The following is a 7,912-nucleotide window of genomic DNA, read 5'->3' as shown; positions in this document are numbered from 1 at the left end:
AAGATAAAAGTGTACTTACAAAATCAATGGATTTTTAATAGCCTATAATTAATTTAAAACACCCTGTATTATTGAGACTAAAATAAATTATTTTCATTCAAAAAAAAAAAAAAAAAAAAAGGAGACACTACAACCAATACTATAAAAATTAAAAAAAAAAAAAAAAAAACATAATCATGAACAATTATATGCTAACAAACTGGAAAACCTAGAGGAAATAGATAAATTCCTGGAAACATAGAATCTACCAAGACTGAATTAGAAAGAAATAGAAAACCTGAACAGAACAATAATGAATAGCGATATTGAATCAGTAATAAAATGTCTCCCAACAAAGAAAAGCCCAGGACCAGATGAAGTCGCAGCTAAATTCTAGCAAATTTACACAGAGTAACTAATACCAATCCTGAAATTATTCCAAAAATATGGAAGATCAAGGAATTCTTTATAACTCATTCTATGAGACCAGCATTATCTAATACCAAAGCCAGATGAAGACACACAGAAAAAAAAACAAAAATCTTCAAAAAACAAAAAAAGCTCACTACCAACCAATATTCCTAATGAATCTAGATGCAAAAATCTTCATCAAAATGCTAGCAAACAAAATCCAACAGCATATAAAAAAGATAATATGCCATGGTTAAGTGGAATTTATACCAGGGATGCAAGGATGGTTCCACAGATGCAAATCAAAAAATGTGATACAACAGAATGAAACAAGTACTGCATGATCATCTCAACAGAAACAGGGCATTTGATAAAATTTAACACCTTTTCATGTAAAACCTTTCAACAAACTGGAAGGAACATTACTCAAAATAAAAAAGGCCACATACTACACATCTTCCACTAACATTATACTGAATGGGAAAAAGGTGAAAGCCTTTTCTCTTAGAATTGGAACAATTCCTTCCCAAGGTCATGTAGCTAATAAGAGCTGGCCTCCCTCTCTACAAAAGTTATATATCTTTTCTTATACTCTACAGGATTTTAAAGAAGTACTATTTTCCATTTTAAAATGATTTTAAATGGCTTAACAAAAAATATGCTTTCAAGCTATTATTAGAAATGACCTATGGAATTAATTTAGCACACAATTAGAATAAGCCACAAAATACATCCATTCATGATTTGAAAAAGCAGTGGTTAGGTTTGGAGTAGTAATTTAGGTTCTAGTAGGATCACCTCTTCAGTATCGGAAGGGCCTTTTAATCCCCTCATCAAATTTTCAAGTGTAGGGATTTCCTTTGCCACATCCATTAGGAGAACTACTTGAGCTCATGTAGTGATAGATATGCACTACTTTAGGTACAACTTTCCATTTCTGAACAGCTTGAATGATTGGTAATTCTATACATTTACGTATTCTTTGCTGTTGGCATATTACTCAGCTTTTTAACACATTTTGTTTCATTCTTGAATGCTTCTGTTTGAGTCCATGACTGTCGTCCTATTTACTTTCACTCACAGGAGCAATGAAGATTTTTTTCTATATGAATGTGGAACATTTGGAAGAGTTTTTGGGTTAATGTTTCTAATTTAATATTAATTATGTATTATCTTTTTGCTGTTTGTTTTGGTGAACATATTTCTTGCAGATTTGACAATAATGAGTATTTGCTTTTCTTTTGTATGAAGTCCCTTCTATAAGATCAAGAGCTTTGCTAATGCAGTTCTGTATTTGCACTGCGCCCTCAAAACCAGCATCTTGGAAGGCGAGAATACTTCTGACCCATAGGAATAACTTGCCATCTTAGCGACAGCAGATCTGTTTGTGAATAGATAATTACAAAGTAAAACCTTGGCGGACAAGAAGGTTCCTTTAGTTTTAGGAATGGAAATTTTGACTTTTGATTTACTTATTAATGCCAATGTGGGAAAAACACATAAAGGAATTCGATATTACATACCTTCAATTGCACTTACGGTGCTCTTTAAATACATGTAGCCTGAAGTTTTGATGATTGGAAAAGCAAGCATTGTTGTTTTTTTTTCCTTTCAATTTGGAAAGGTATCATATATTTTTAACTTGAGACCCCTTGGTACAAATAAAATGCATCCTTGCTTTTTACCACATTCTTCATTCTAATGTACAAGGTGCGAGTGTGCCGAAGGGAATATGCAATCAGATATGATTCCAAAAATGCATATGCAAGACACATGGATAAAATCATAAAATTGCACTGGAACCAATTCTAACTCCTACATGACTAGAATGTATAGAACATGGTTACGTGTCTCCTGGTTAAGTATCAACCACCCTCTGGATGTAGTTTCTAGTGAAGTTTCTATCACCATAATTGTTGTTTGATAGGTAGATTTTACCTTTTGTGGATAAGTATGCTCTGTGATAAGAATTAAAGGTGTGTTCATCATTAATTTTATCTACTTTTTCACCTTGTCAAAGAAGATTAGGATAGTGTGTGGAACTTGATTCAACTGTGATATTTTGATATATTAAGAAATATATATTTGGGTTTTATCCTTCGTTTCTGGCATAGAACTTCTGAAAGTCTTGGAATTTCCCTAGTGATGGGAGTAAGAGTAGTTTCTTTGGTTATTCATAATAAGCTCCTGTCACATACCTGAGTTTATGCTAATGAGACAACCTGTGGTGAGTCCCTAGATGGTTTCAGGATTGGGGCTGGTTGCCAGAGGAAACAATCATATGGTTAAAAGTTTGGAATTTTGAGCCCAGCCCCTGACCTCTGGAGAGAGGAGAGAGACTGAAGATTGAATTAATCACAAATGGCTAATAACTTAGTCAGTCGTAGGGGTATTTCCATAAAACTCCTAAACAATGGTATTTAGAGAGCTTCTGGGTTAGAGTTGTTCTAGTAAATTGTTGAACCTGAGGAGGGGGTCATGGAAACTCTTGATTTATAGCCCATTGGACAGAACTATAGGAGGCTCAGGACTTACATTGGTATCTGAGGTGAGGGTAGTCTTGTAGGACTGCGTAGGGTCGGTATTAACTCTGGTTAGTTAGTGCTAAAATTGAATGGAATCATTGGATACCCAGTTGGTGTCTGGAGAGTCAGAGAATTAGTTGTTGGTATGGGGAAAAGAAAAAAACTATGCATTTGATGTCAGAAATATGGGTAGAAGCAGACCATGGTATCAATCATTCTGATTTCTTCTAAGAATCATCCCCTTAAAGGGTTTACAAATGGATAAAATTGATATTTTCCTAATTTTTATCATTTAGAGATATTGTTTCAAACTCACAGATACTCATTTTCTCTTTAAGATAGATTAGTAATGAGTCAACTCTTTCTCACTTTTTTAGCTCTTCCTCTAATACTCATCTTAACTCCAAAATGGTAGCTAGTGGCCTATGAGAGACATTTTTAAAAATATGATTGGATTTAAAATACATTGCATATTTTATGTGCTGGATTTATGTAATAACCACCATTTATTGAGTGATTTAGACTGGTCACTGAGTTTCAATCTTCAATTCTGAGTTAAGTAGCATTATCCCCATTTTGTAACTGAAAAGACTGATGATTGGAGTGGTGAAGTAACCTGCCTAGTGTCATTAGTAAACAAGAGAGATTTTCTGAAGAGGTGGAAGTGAATATTGATGGGAAAGGGAAAGGGAAAGGTGATGAGGCAGATGCTATGGTCTGAGCGTATCTCCCAAGATTTGTATGTTGAAATTTACTTGCCATGGTGGAGCCCTTAGGGATGGGATGAGTGCCTTTATAAAAGAGGTGCCAGGGAACTGCCACCCTCCCTTTTTGCTCTTTTGCCTTAGGTGAGGACATGGCAAGAAGGACCTCACCAGACACCAAATGCCAACACCATAATTTTGGACTTTCCAGCTTCGAGAACTGTAGAAAATACTGACCAGTCTCAAGTATTTTGTCATAGAAACACAAACAGACTAAGACAACAGGTGAGTAGAAGTTAGTATGAAGGGCAGTAAGAAGAACTGGCCATATTTAATCTGAGGTATACTGAGTTGAGAACATGTTACTTATCTTCAGTTAACTAAATGTTGGGGCTTATAGTGCTTGCATAGTTCCAAAGGGAAGAAAAATGGTGAGTATATTTTTGCTTACATATAATATAGAGAAAATATACTTCTAGGAAGCAAAATTCTATCCTCATCTTCACACAATCCATAAGATGTCCACATGTAAGTTTTCTGAAGAAGGATTTATTAGGCCGGACACAGTGGCTCATGCCTGTAATCCTAGCACTTTGGGAGGCTGAGGCGGGTGGATCACCTGACATTAGGAGTTTGAGACCAGCCTGACCAGCATGGTGAAACACTGTCTCTACTAAAAATACAAAAATTAGTCAGGCATGGTGGCATGTGCCTGTACTCCCAGCTACTTAGGAGGCTGAGTTGGGAGGATTGCTTGAACTCGGGAGGTGGAGGTTGCAGTGAGCCGAGATTGCACTGCTACATTCCAGCCTGGGGAACAGAGTAAGATTCTGTCTCAAAAATAAATGAATGAATCAATGAATGAATAAATAAAGTGATTGTGTTAAAAAATGATTTATTAATTGTTGTCATAAGATGAATGGATAGGATCATTGCAGACAACTTTTTCTCTAAAAGTGTTTAAATAGACACCAGGCTAATTGCAAATGATGTTACAGAAAAGATTAGATTTAGAGGTTTGGATAAACAGACCTTAGATTCTATGAAAGTAAGGATATAGAGAGTGTTTTGAAGGAATAATAGTTTTAAAAAATGGTTTCTGAGCTGGGCACCGTGACTCACGCTTGTAATCCCAACACTTTGGGAGGCTGAGGCAGGTGGATCACAAGGTCAGGAGTTAGAGACAAGCCTGGCCAACATGGTGAAACCTGTCTCTACTAAAATTACAAAAATTAGCTAGGCATGGTGGCATGCGCCTGTAGTCCCAGCTACTAGGGAGGCTGAGGCAGGAGAATCACTTGAACCCGGGAGGTGGAGGTTGCAGTCAGCTGAGAACATACCACTGAACTCCAGCCTGGGTGACAGAGCGAGACTCCGTCTCAAAAAAAAAAAAAAAAAAAAAAGTTTCTGTATTTATGCCTTGTAAAATCTTACTGTGCTATCTATAACTTTCTAAATAATATCCATGTTTTTCCCAATATGTACCAAACCTTTGTGGAGCAGTGGAACCTTTGTGAAGCAGTACGATAAGTGGCTCTCAGGCTGACGTAGCTAGTGGTTACTTATTATAAATATGCAATGGTATTGCACAAAACATATAGCCAGTCAGAATCATCAAACCTCTTTCTTATTCCTTGTCCCATTTGTGTCTCCTAAATTATCTAAGAGTTCAGGCTAAAGAAGACTTTCAGTTGTGCATTATTTAGAAAACTATCTAGGCCATACTTTCAGTAAGAAGTTGAAAACAAAAGAAGTTGATAACAAACTTATTTTCTTCTGTTGTGAGCTTTTAGTACATATTCATCATACTATAATATGAGATTTGAAGTTCTTTCAAATGTTTTCATGTCCCAAGGCATTTGTGAGAATAAACTTTTTTAATAGTCTCTTTTTAAAATCAGAGAAAGACTAGTAATGAAGTACAAGCAGGATGTTTGTATTCTTTCTTTAAATCCACATGACTTTATGTCACTGGCTACCTGTAGAATGACACCAGCCTCTTAGCACATTTGCTAGTGATTAAAGAACAAGGCGGATTCAAAAGACACTCATAAAATTCTGACCATTTACAGCCATGCATATCTGCTGGACAGATAGCAAACCAACAAACTTTATAAAGAAGTGACTATCCAAATTGGATCTCTTTTGTTATTTTTAGAACAAGTGTTAACCAAGTATTTCTTTTGAAGTGTTGAAGCATTTCCTTAGTTTAATTTTTACACATGAAATTTCTGATTGACTTTGAAAGAAGTCTATATAATGAGGAAGGCAATTCTCAGAATAGAAGCTATCTTGAGGAGACTTGATGGAAAGAAGTTACCAAGTTTGACCTAAAACTGGAGCGTAAGTGTTAAACTGCCCCCCCAAATATACTGGAGGACAGAATGCTCAGGGAGATGCTAGAAAGATAAATAAAGAAAACAGAAAAAAATGGATGGCTGTGGCCTCATTTTTCTACTCTGACAGACAAGCTTAAGTCTGCTAATTGAGAAAAGTTGGAGAGGGGAAGATGATGTTAGGCAGGGAACGCTAATTTTGTGTCTTGTTGGCAAAGACACAATCTTTGATTATACATTCTTCACCTTTCTAAATTCTGTTCCTTCTGATTTCATGTTTTGGAACCTATTAGTAACCAGTGAGACTGAGATTTTGAGCACTTGAAGATATTTTCCTACTTCTGGTAACCAGTAAACAAATATGGTCATCAAACAGTAGACAAATAGACATGTACTCAATAAGGTAAAGAACTTGGGACTTTACCTTATATGGGGGGTCAATATAATGGATCACGATAAGACAGAATGCATCATATTAAGGAGAATATATAGCCTCAGAGGAGATGAAACAGGTATGCACCAGAGTTTCTCCGTGTCCAAATGTAATTTTTTACCACATAGGTCATGGCTAATAATTCTACTAAATTGGTAATAAAATAATAGGTTTCATTGGGGTTTTATCTTAAAATGTGACATCTGAAAGTATAAAATATTTATGAAAGTTAGACAGTATTTATAAGTTTGTGAAATTCTTGGAAAAAAGAATGAATAAAATATTAAGTCATTTTTTCTATTAAATTATATTATGTCATTTTTGATGTATTTTCACATTTGACTTTTGTAACATGATCAATTTTATAAATGAAAATATTTGAAGGTTCTATCAAACTAAGGGTAGAGTGCATATTTCAATTAAGTATGACTTCAAGACTGTAATCTCTTAAATAATAATACAACCAAAACTCCATGGTAATTCTAAAGACAACTAATCGAAGTCCTAGGTGGAAATAGACAGATACTTGAATATGTCTTAAAAATGCAGTTTTATAAAGATGGATTAAATATGCCAACCATTTTCCAGCATTATAACAAAAGGGCCATTTAGGCAGCTTTATAAATCTTATGCGTGGATGTTCATGTTTATTCCTCGAATTCTTATTAACATTGTAAATAAATATTCATATTGTGCCTACCATCTTGCAGTGAAGGACAAGAGAAGACATGATTGTGGTCTCTGGAGACTACAAGTCTTTTATACTTTTTGTATCCCACAAACAGTATTCATCAGCTATTATCATGCTGTATTTGTGTATTGAGTTCACAAAAGATACAGCTTAGCCAAAATATACTCTTTTTATTTTAGGCCCATCTAGTTGTCTAAAGCATTGTGTTTCCTTAGGAAGGTACATCCCTTATTTAAAAACTTTATCCTATTGGGAGCATCAAGATATTAATTATCCTTATTGCTTCTACTCCTCTTATACTATTTTAATTAAACATTTGGATTGATAGCTATCATATCAGCCCAACTGGAATGCTGCAAGTAGCAGAAAATATTCAATATGGTAGCATTTGCAGGAGATTATTCTTAGAGAATTTTGGGTATGGAATTTATACTAATTTTCATCGGAACATATAGTTCTTTAGATATTGTTTAATTTTAGCTCTGTACCCCTCAAACACACACACACACAAAACAAAGCAAATACTTATACAACATACATAGGAAAGCTAAATCCAAGTTTTCTTTGAATAGTGAACAGGTTATAAATCAAATAAACAATCTTCCCATTATGCACTTTGGATAACAAAATAGAAATGATGAGGTAAACTCTTAATGAATGATGAATATATGGGCAGTTTCTATTATGTATACATACATCAGATGAATTGATTGACCCCAGGAGACAGTTTTTATTTTTTTAATAAAATAAGTTTTAATGTAATAAATTATTATTTATTGAAAAGTTATGTGCCAGGCACCACACAAATGATACACATGAATTAACTCATTATC

The sequence above is a fragment of the Rhinopithecus bieti genome, unplaced genomic scaffold (assembly GCF_001698545.2).
Source record: "Rhinopithecus bieti isolate Rb0 unplaced genomic scaffold, ASM169854v2 scaffold_6947, whole genome shotgun sequence".
Lineage (NCBI taxonomy): Eukaryota > Metazoa > Chordata > Mammalia > Primates > Cercopithecidae > Rhinopithecus > Rhinopithecus bieti.
The sequence above is the reverse complement of the archived record's forward strand: the minus strand, read 5'-3'. Positions refer to the sequence as shown.